The sequence below is a fragment of the Cupressus sempervirens genome, chromosome 4 (assembly GCF_028749045.1).
Source record: "Cupressus sempervirens isolate cs-2001-9-10 chromosome 4, ASM2874904v1, whole genome shotgun sequence".
Taxonomy (NCBI): Eukaryota; Viridiplantae; Streptophyta; class Pinopsida; order Cupressales; family Cupressaceae; genus Cupressus; species Cupressus sempervirens.
In genome coordinates, this window is record NC_143121.1 from 303810194 (window position 1) to 303821832 (window position 11639).

Genomic DNA, 11639 nt, shown 5'->3' on the forward strand with positions numbered 1-11639 from the left:
TAGTTATACACAAAATGTAATGAACATTTAGTAATTTGAATTATTTTTTACTGCATGTTTGTAACGCCAATGCATACAACTTGTAATTTTTTAATTTGAAAAGTTTATGTTTTTAGTTTATTAGTTCCTGCCTACGGCAAGATACTATTGCATCAATCAGATGCAATTAAAACTTTGTAAATAGCTAATCACTTGGAGGAATTTTTTTAGCTGACATATATTTACTATGGTCTAAGATTTTTAGTGCATTTAAATGATTTTAACAAAATCATTTTTGTACATTCTCATTGGTTAATAGAAATTAGAGTAAGGGGTTAAATTATTTTTTATTTAGTAAAAATAAACAAAATTTGTAACTTTATAATAGCAATGAAGTTTTAACAAAATCTATACAAATCTACCAAAATTTCTAGAAAACTATACACAATCAATAGTTTAAAATCTGTAAATATTCTACTCATTCAATACTCTAAAATCTCCATAACTTTTTCGAAATATCCAGATATCTCTATTCAATACCATGTCAGTGTCCTACATGCCTGGAAATACTCTTTCCTCTGACACAATTACCCCATACTTATCCAGGCTTGAATGAAAACCTGTACTATGTACCTAATGGAACCACCAAAAATTTGTACACAATCTAGCACATCCGAAATTCAAAATTAAATTTTTGTGAAACTTTACACAATTGAAGCCTACAAACTTTATGCAATCACCACTTAGTAAACTCAAAATAAATGCATAATTAGCATTACTTATGTTGAAGTTTAATGAAATTTGTACATGTTATTGTCAAAGGGAAGTGAATTTAAATTTGTTAGTAATATTGCTTGCAAATGTTGTTTAATAATTATGTTCGTAATTTTTTTAAATTAACATTCTGTACTTCTTAAAGAATGTGGCTCAGACTGCTACAAATGCTTCTATGGGGGATCCATTGATTTTAAATGCTTTAGTTGAAATGTTAAAAAATGGACAAGGGCAACAGATAACGATGATGGTGCAAGAGGTAAGATTGAAAACTATTTTTTATAATTTCATTTATCATATGTTACCTTCTATATGATGTTACCTTTTATATAATGTTATTTTACATCTATTGAATGCATGCCATCTCAAAAGTCATTACAACTACTATCACATCAATTAGTACATCTAGTACTATACTAGTGGTAAAATTTGATCTATATTATTATAAATTTAATTAAAATATTTCAGTTTATGTACTTACTAATTTTAATGTTTTTTATACACAAGAAATTTATAAAGTAACTCATTTGACCATGCATTATGTTGGCACACAGGATCCAACCATGCCTGCCAATACATCTACTATGATGCAAAAGGTAGCGTCCCATCATATTATTGTGTAAACCTGATTACATTATTCTTCGTTATCATACCACCAAAATATTTATACTTGTATATTTAGGATATTTCAAGGGCTACTCCAACAAGCATGCAATCCATTGGTGTAGAGGCTCATGGTCTACCTATTCTATGTAGACAAAAAAATCCAATGACAAGAGTGGAATCAAGTGCAAAACCACATACCATATTCTCAACATCAAACACCAATGTTCCTAACATACCTAGTGTTGAGTTGGAAATGAATGCCCCTATTAGGAGGACATCAAATATGGCTTCAGTAAGAATTCTTCCACCAACAATGGAACAAGCTTCATTAAGGAGTAATATAGACAAACAATCAAGAATGCTAAGGCTCCTTCCTGATACTCCTAAAAATGTTCAACTTAGACAAGAAAAAATTAAACAAATTCAATTATGGGAAAGGGCATTGCTAGAGACTACAGAGACCACTGCAGATGAATAGGTAAAATTGTCTACCGATATTATATTATTCTTGTGGTTGCCAAGTTCATATATTTGTAGCAATATAGATCTATAATTGATTTTAGTGCCTAAAAGTAGACAACATTAGTGGGCATATGTGGTGTCAAAAGAATAAAAGAAAAGTTTTATGAAAAATGTATAATTTTGTGATGTTTAAAATCTAAATTGTTGTTTTTTTGGTAAGGAATATCCTATTGTTTATCAAAAAAAATTACTTTTCATTCTATTATGCTCTGTCAGCAATTATTAGCATGACAAGATAAAATGTTGACCTCAAATGTCAATGCACCTGACCTTTCATTCAATAATTCTCTGTCAATATTTCATAACAATCCCCTGGGATAAAATATTGACCTTAAATCTCAAAGGAAACTCCCAATGTTAAGGCCCTTTGCAATACAATTATCCATTTGACCTATAAAAACAATGGCAGTTGAAAAAGGCTTCTATTACTTCCTTTTAATTTTTTTGTTGAGATATAAGAAGACAGTTGAAACTAAAACAAATGTATCAATCTACTATTTATGTTAATAGTGTAAAAATGAAACTAGGAAAATCACCCAAATAAATCAAGCAAAGCTACAAACTACTTTTGAAACTTTTTCTCTAGATGAAGGAAAAATGAGCTAACTGTTTCATATGAACTAGCTGCCTCAAAATTGTCATTAGCATCCACAATTTGAGTTCCATGGCTTTGTGAAAGAGAAAGGAAGTGTATTTATGATCATCAACCAAATAACTTGAGCTTATCTTTTATGGCCTCTGTTTCACTTCTGTACTCTTTAAATTTATATTGTTCTTGCTTGCATGCCACTGGTACCTTCCCTTCACTATAGCAAATAGAACAAAGGCCGAATTGAGAAATTAACTCTTTGAATCTTGGTCCAATTATAGGATATGAGAAAACTACACAAGATGATTACCCATGCCGCACCCTATTCCCTACTACAAGCTTTACTATAGTGTTCATGATGCCAAAACCCTAGTCTAGATCCTCAAACATCTCTAGGAACTTAGGAAATGAAATGCTTGCCATGTCATTCTCTCCATGAAGTTCCATCATATCGCTAACTCCTTGTGAAGGAAGGTATATTGCCCTTAACAACCGAATATAACTTGATGCATCTGTCTTCCGAATCTACGCACCAATGCCCTTTGCTAAGCACCACATCAAAGCATCAAACACATATTGTTTCCTCTTATCTAGAGAACTTGAATAGATGGATGCAAGTAGAGGAAAAAAAAAACCTAAATCCACTCTTCCAGACCCACTTCCATCCAATATTATTTACACTCTTTCATTCACTGCTTTGACCGCTCCTTGGAATGTCTCTAGTTTAAGAAAATGGAGCAATCTTTTGAATATCTTTTCTACTTCTTCTTTGGGAATATTTTTCTGTGGTACACTAGTCCCAGATTGAGAAATGGTCACCCTTGTTTCAAATAATTTCTTTTTCAGAAGATTTACATTACAATGGTTCAATTTGGTAAGCCTCTGGAAGGTTCTTATATCTAAAGCATATGCCAAGTATTGCCTTGGGGTGGTTTTTTTATTTTCTCTTTTGAACCTATTTGACTCCACAACTAATACTCCTTCAAAAATTCTCCCACTCAATCCCATTTGTGCTTGTGTATCAGAACCTCCACATTGATCTATTGTTTAGATTATAGTATTTAACCCTTCAGGCCACTTCTGCAGGTGCTTCAAATGTGCAATAGCATCATATAATTCCACTATATTTGTCATCTTGAAAGCCTCTTTCAAGGATTTCTTAGCTTCCTCAGTTTCTCTAGCTCCTAGCATTGATAATGCTTTGTTAAGCTAATCATGCTAGTGATTGGGCCAGATAGCGAGCACTTTGTTGTACATTTTTGCTACTCTTTGATACCTGCCCATGTCTTTGAACAACCCTCCCAAATTATACAAAGTGTCCATATGATTTGACTTAAGGTCTATGGCTTTTTGAAACTCTTGTATGGCTCTCTCGTCTTCCCCCATGACATGCAACATTGATCCAAGGTCACAGTGTGCATGTGCATAATTGCTCCTCAAGTATATAGCCTCTTCCAAATCTTTCTCTACAGCTCTATACTCACCTACACCAAATAGTGCACTTCCCAAATACTTTAATGCCCTGTAATGGGTCAGGCAAAGAATGGCAGCCTCCCTATAATGGTCACAAGCACTCAAAAGCATTCCCTCACTTTCTAAAGAAATGCCCAGATTCACATGGATCTGTAGGATCAAATAAGACCATTGATTACCATTGGCTTCTGCAGCTTCAAGAGCCAATATATAGGACTCCTTCACATCTGATTACCTTCCTAATGCATACAATGTATTACCTATCCTAAAATGGGGGTAAAAATTTGAAGGTTTCAGCTCAGTAGCCCTTTTGAAACTTACCAATCCTTCCTTAAACAACTGGTGATCAAACAGAGCCCTCCCTATTGCCATATGAACATCAACAGCCTCCTCCTAGGTTTTGGAATTGTCTGCCTTTTTTCTCAACTCACACAAATCCCTTACAAAAGCATTGTAATCAGGACCCAACTCTTCCCAAGCCCTCCTACCTCCTCCTGCATCATCCTTACACCCATTTTTTGAACTCAACTACCTTGACCAGCCAGGGTCAGAAAACCCATCTCCTCCACCCATGGTATTGCTAATATCACCACACTTTCCTTTCTTACCCTCCTGCTTCATCCTGCTATAATTTGTTAAGATGAGCATGCCATTGATTGGGCCAGATAGCGAGCACTTTGCTATACATTTTTGATACTCTTTGATACCTTCCCACATCTCTGAACAACCCTCTCAAATTATACAAAGCATCCATATGGTCTAGCTTAAGGTCTATGGATTTTTGAAACTCTTGTATGGCTCTTTTTGGCAGATGTTTTTGCTGATTTCAGGAGATCAGTATACTATTCCTGCACAGGTTTCCATTTCAACCCTCAAAAAGAAAAACCCTAGGAGAAGGAGACAATAAATTTAATATCTAACCTTCAAATTTTGATATCTTTAATTATTCAATCATAAGTCTACAATCTTGACTAATTAGGACAAATTGTCTGCAAGAACATCATAGTAGAAAAACTAAACCTAAGTTACAGATACAAACAAGAGGAAGGAACATAACTTCAGTTGAATCACCTATTGGCTATGCCTTGAACCATTCCTTGGTGCAAGTGGTAGTTTACATTTTTGAGATGTAAACAATGAATCTGAAACTTTCTATAGCTCTTAGTACAATAATGATATATGTATGTATGTATTTATCAATTATGACATCAATGATATTATAAACAAACTAGTATTCATTTTTTGCTGCATAACTATGTGAAAAATAATTGGTATCCTCTGTATATTCTATTTTTTAGCATTGTCTATTATGTCATTTCTCATTTATGAATAATGTCTTTATTCTTGTTTCAGATTTGGCAATAGTTTAATATTTTTGGTAGGGTGTTAACTAATTTCATAATTCCATTATAAATACAGGAAGTAAATGACCAGTAACTGATGTGCCTATAATGGCATTTGCCTCAACTCCCAAGACCTCAAATGTATCATTAGTAACTACAAAAGGATTGCAAGAAGTAACAATTTTACTCACCTCTCAAGGCAATGTGTTGAAGGATGATACAGGCTTAAAACTTTATCACTTTATTTATCACTGTGCAAAAAACCTATTTGGAGATACCATCCAAAGGGACTGGAGGAGACAACCAGATGATAAAAAGGAAGAACTCTTTAAAGATGTCGTAAATACATTTGGTAATCCTAGATTTAATAGAGATGTTATTCTAGATATTGCATGTAAGTACATTCGCTCAAAAAGAGATAATCTAAGGTCAAAATTGGCAAAAAACTTGAAGTATTCACGTCCATCTTGGATCACAGACCAAGTGACATGGGATGAATTATTAAAAGATGCCAAGTTTAAGAGGAAGCTTAATGATAATCCGAACTATACGCCATCTAAAAAAGGAGGTAAAAGACGTCTTCGTGACACAAGGATTGCAACCCAAGCTCGAGTTTCAAAGATTGGATCTCATAAACTTGGATCTAGAGGATATAATAGTGTTCATGGTGGCATGGTAAATTAATATTTAATGTGTTATATTTTCTATTTAAATAAAAAGTCAAGTTAATTATATTTAATTAGTCATTGGACCTTAAGTTTAGTTTTCTTTGTTAATATAGATTCACTAGTTTGAAAAGGAGGCTTCAGAAGAAGACTTAAAGTATGCTCTCCTACATGGTTCCCAAGGCCTTCAGCAATATTTGATTGAACGAGGGGAGAAATTAATCACTAGTAATCAGTTTGATGTAAGTAATTAGTATATTTTATGATATGGATTAATTTAATTAGATATATTATGTTTTAATAGTTAAATTGTGTTGTGTATAGGCAACTCAAAAGTCAAACTCATCAACTGAAGTGTTTGGCAGTTAGCATGAGGAAGAAATATATTCACATGATGCATTCAATAATCCTAAATTTGAACATGCAGCCATTGCTAGATCTCAAAAATTGAGAGACAAGAATAACGAGGAAGATGTTCAATGCAATCAACAATCTGAAACAACAATTCTTCTAGTGCCCCATAGAAGGAGAACAAAAATGAAAAGAATGGATAAAAACAATTCATAGAAGATAACATAAATCATAGATTACATTTTCTAGCACTTTTCCTTTTACTTAAAAAAAAATGCATGCACTATTTCTGGGCTATGCGTCTGCTAGTGTTATTTGTGCATGCTTTGCTATATTTTGTTCTTGGAGATGCAACAAACTCTATTTTATATGTATAAGATAATGAAGTAGTAGTAACTTGTGGTGTTTAATTAAGAACATTCAGTTGGTAATAGAGTCTTTGAACTCTGTGTATGTATCTTGTATAATTTAGTTCTTTTCTACACATTTTTTGGTTAAATTCGAGGTTACCACATATTACAATAGATCCAGGTAATATTGTTATTCATTTCTAATATTCTTTTGGCTTATTTTGTGGTGTTGGGTATTGCTTTCCATTTCTAGTATAGGAGGTAAGTTGAAAAGATTTCATGTCATTTAGTTTCACTTTAACACATATTTATTTCTATTATAGATCATTTTGTTCAGCTCCCATATGAGTTGGTGTTGACTGGTATATTCTACTTGCAGGTTAAACAACATGAAACTCTACATGCAAATTTCCCATTTATTGCTAATATTATCTCTTTAAATATAGGTTGGATATATATATATATATATATATATATATATATATATATATATATAAGTTGTCATATCATTTATGTCTAGATCTAGTTTCAAAGGTTAAAGATTGAATAGTTTCATTTTTCAAAATACCAACTCTTGTCGTTTACCTATTTGCTATTGTTGTTTCATGATGCTGATTGCTTCTTTTTTTAAGTGTAGGTACAACAAATGATGATGCTGATTGTTTCATTTGTTTTTATTCTATGTTTATAAAGCTAGACTTGGTTGGCAAAAAGTATAATAGTAATGATTTTCTGCATTTTATTAAAATATCATTTTTCAAACTTTTCCTATTGCTGATTTCAGGTTTCTATATTAACATATACATCCTACAGCCTATGTAGATATCTTCAAAAAGCTATGCTGATTTTATAGCCTCACTCCCTCAACAATGACTACAGATATGTTGTTTTTTATTTCAATTTTGTAGTTGTTAACAACCAGAAAAGCAAGTTATTCTTCAATGGCTAGTCAGTTCTTTTTTATTTCATTCATTCTTCTCATGTGAATGTAATTCATACATAAATATGGTGTATCAATTGAAATTTGAAACGATAATTTTCTAGATCCAAAATAAGGTGAGTATTAAAGTAGGTGGTGCTCAATTGGATGCAATTTTATCTACTTTGTTTTCCCTTATCAATTTAACTAAACAAATTGCACATCAATGTATAACTTCAAAATCTAAATGTGGTGACTAAATGTGGTGATTTTTTTAATGATATAATTAGGTCTTTTTCGGCATCTCATATCAAAGCAAAAACACTTTATGCTACCTCCAAAGATAGACTTAGAAGGGAGCTTGATGGTGTTCACTATGAGTTGCAAGCCACATATCCCACTAAGATGGGCATTCACATCATTGGGGATTGTGCCATATTAGATTGTACAAAAGGTGCAGGAATTTGAAGAATTTGGATTATAAAAAGAGTGACATCTCGCTTCACATTTGAAGATCATCTTTCCTTATGATTTTCTTCAATAGAATATGTATTTATATCAAAGATATTTTGTACTGCACCATTAAATATGGTCGCCAGTATATGGTTAGTTGAAGTACTTCACTATAATGTTATAGAGTAAAGAAATTCAATGTTATTATTCAATTATGGTCATCCCATATCCATAGTATACTTTTTTTGTTGTGGTGACGAGCTCCCACATCATTTTTTCAGAAATTGAGCATTGGAAATAAATAAATTAAAATATTTTTTCTGGTCAAGTTAGTGTGTTATGTTACTTTCTTGAATATTGAAAATAATTACATTGAATATTTGTATTGATGTTTTCTACAAATGTTGGATGTCAAAATCATAAGAAAATAATATCAATTTAAAATAATTTATAATAGAGTTGTTTAATAACGTCTCTAGAGTGACAATAAACACATATTGTCTCTCTAGAGATAATAGTTGTGATTTAAGAAATATTGTCTCCAAAGAGACAAATGTGAAATTGTCTCTTATGAGACAAAATTACTTTTGTTACATATTGTCTTATAAAGACAATATTTAATGACACTCAATTAAAGACAAAATTTGCCACAATACAAAACTTTTTTATTGTCTAAGATTAAGACAATTGATTAATTAAATTATCTCAAAAAATGTCTTTATATCGCCCTCTATGTAGTAGTGTCACAATGGGCTTCTGTACTAAGTTAATAACAATAACAACACAGTTTTCTTCGAATTTTTTATTTAGTCCAGTCGGCAATGCCTCTCCCAAATCGATGGACAGCCATGAACATTAATCTGACAAGAAATTTATAATTACAATGCAGTTGCCTCATAAGTTATAATTAAATACAGTTGTCTTCTATTTTCTAAATTTCTAATCCGCATGATCCAGTCGGCTAATGAGACACAGTCGGCTAATGGGATCCGAGGAAGACAGCTTTTAAAGCAGTGACCGAGGAGAGAACAAAGACGTGATTTAGGGAGGATGGGAAGGTAGATAGGGTACTAGTAGCTTTGAACAGGAATAACAATGTTTTCGTCTTTATAATCTCAATGGGCTTGTGTCCTGAGTTAATAACAATAACAACACAGTTGTCTTCGAATTTTTTATTTAGTCCAGTCGGCAATGCCTCTCCGAAATCGTTGAACAGCCGTGAACATTAATCTGACAAAGCCAATTCACTAAATTTATAATTACAATGAAGTTACCTCCTAAGTTATAATAAAATACAGCTGTTTTCTCTTTTTTTAAATTAAGAAATGATGTAGACATTTCTAATCCGGATGATCCAGTCGGCCAATGGAATCCGAGGAAGACAGATTTTAAAGCAGTGACCGAGGAGATAACAAAGACGTAATATGAGGAGGACGGGAAGGTAGACAAGGTACTAGTAGCTTTGGAAAGGAATAACGATGTTTTCGTCTATTTGCTTTAAATGTAACAGACATAATATTGAGCTAAAAATTAAATTTGATATCAACTGGTTGGTTCAGTGTTCTCCGTCTGTACACAATTAAGATATCACAAGTTGTGATTTCTACAATTGTTCTGAATTTTGTAATTCTGTGTGTTCTATGAATTTTTTTATTGCAGCTAACTTTAGAAGTCTTTAACTGTATAATTTGATAAAGCTATCTATCCTATTATTATAATATAGTATGGAATTTTAGGTATATATATCCTATGAGTGATAGATAGGACAATTTTAGTAATATAGCAAGCTTTAATCTTTTGAGAGCCTTTTCATTTTCAAAATTAGAAACATAAATATTCTTTGAGAGTTCAAGCAGAGAGCAAAAATAAATATTCAAATTGTAAACATTTTGGAAGCTCGGCAAGGTTAGTTTACTAATTATAGTGCACTCACAATATAGTACAAAATATTGCATTATATATAATTATTTAAGTGTGCTCGCTCAAGGTGATGTCTCTCCCCTATCTCATGAAACTTAAGTTACTTTTTTGGAATGTTGGAGGGATTTCTCTCTCTCATCGCAAATATAAAGTTAAGGAGATGGTGATTAAGTGGAAACCTGATATTGTCTTTCTTCAAGAGGTCAAAATCAGTGAAATTAGACATAACATTTCTTTATATAATATCTGGAAAGATGCCACCTTTCTTCATATGGCTCATTCAGATGGTAAAAGTGGTGTTGTCATTGGAATGGCTGCTTGGGTTTCAAAATAAATCATTGACAAAGGAGAAGATCCTTCCCACAGTTGTGCTTGGGTTCTTACTCTTATCAATGGATAGCTTAGAGGATTTTGTTCTATTTATGCCTCCAATCTCGTTAAAGAGAGAATTTCTCTTGGGGATTGGTTGGCTAATAATTTACCCAATGCTCATTGGATTTTAGGAGGAGACTTTAACATGGTTGAATATTCTCATGATTGCAACTAGAATAGTCTTTTAAAGCTTAGCAAGTATGAGTTTGATAGTTGGTTGTTCATTCATAACTCCATTGGTGTGACTGATCCCATTCATGAAAAATTTGTTAGCCATTCGAAGAACTAGTATACTCGGTCCAACTACAGAATGGGAGATTGTAGAAAATTGAGTAGGTTGGACAGGTTTTATATTTCCTCTAGTCTCCTGCTGATTTATGATCCGTTAGAGATTTGTGTTCAAGTGGATTAGTCTTCTACTCTCTTTAATCATTTCCCCATTATGTGCAGCATTAGTTTTCTCAAAACCTAACTTCTAAGAGTTCCCTCCATTTCAAACTAAATGTTTCTCATTTAAAGAATCCTATTTGCCTTGCTGCCCTTGAGGAGATTTGGAATTCTCTTCCTAAACCCAAAGAAGGAGATTCTTTGATTGATTGGTGGTGTCTTGCCATTTCTCAATGCACTAATTTTATTTGTTCTTTTGGAAAAAAAAATGGCCTAGTAGCAGAAGTGTAAAGAAAGATCTCTTTAAGGTAAACTTGTCCATGCAAGAAAACTTCTTACAGCTGATCCTAATAACATAAACCTTCAATCTATTGTTACTGCTTTTGAAAACCAATTGCGCAAGACTGACAATTATAAAGGTCAGGGAGCCAAAATTAGATCTATATTACATTGGATAAAAGAAGGTAATAAGGGTACGTGATATTTCTTTAATTATCTCAATTATAAACACAAAAAGGAAAATATTGGTGCCATTAAAGACAAATCTAGTTCTGTTCTTACTGATCTAGCTGAAATATGCAAAGCTTTTAAACATTTTTATGAACATCTATTCAAAGATGATCAATGGTCAAACATTCAAGAGGCTCTAGAAGATATTGTTAAAGTTCACATTTCTCAATGTATAGTTGCTGATTACAACCAATACCTTGATAGAATCCTCACATTGGAAGAGCTGGAAAATGCTCATTTTAATATGGCTCCTTATAAATGTATGGGAAAAAATGGGCTTCCTTTGGAGTTTTACAAAGCAATGTGGAAGCACATCAAACAAGATTTTTATTACTTATACTTAAAATTCTTTGAGAGAGGATCCTTGGGTCCCGCTATTAATGGTGGTATGATCAAACTTTTTCCCAAAGGGAAAAATGAAGATTC

General features: G+C 32.5%; 1 long non-coding RNA gene and 1 pseudogene across 1 annotated transcript; one reads left to right on the plus strand and one right to left on the minus strand.

Annotated features, from left to right (window-relative positions):
* Nucleotides 1-2584: 2584 nt before the first annotated feature.
* LOC149561214 (putative TPR repeat-containing protein At2g32450 pseudogene) lies at nucleotides 2585-4660 on the minus strand (annotated as a pseudogene).
* Nucleotides 4661-6068: 1408 nt separating this feature from the next.
* Nucleotides 6069-6698, plus strand: LOC149561215 (uncharacterized). Its single transcript, XR_016363414.1, has 2 exons — nucleotides 6069-6193; nucleotides 6276-6698. It is a non-coding gene; the product is annotated as an uncharacterized LOC149561215 (long non-coding RNA).
* The last annotated feature ends 4941 nt before the right edge of the window (nucleotides 6699-11639 follow it).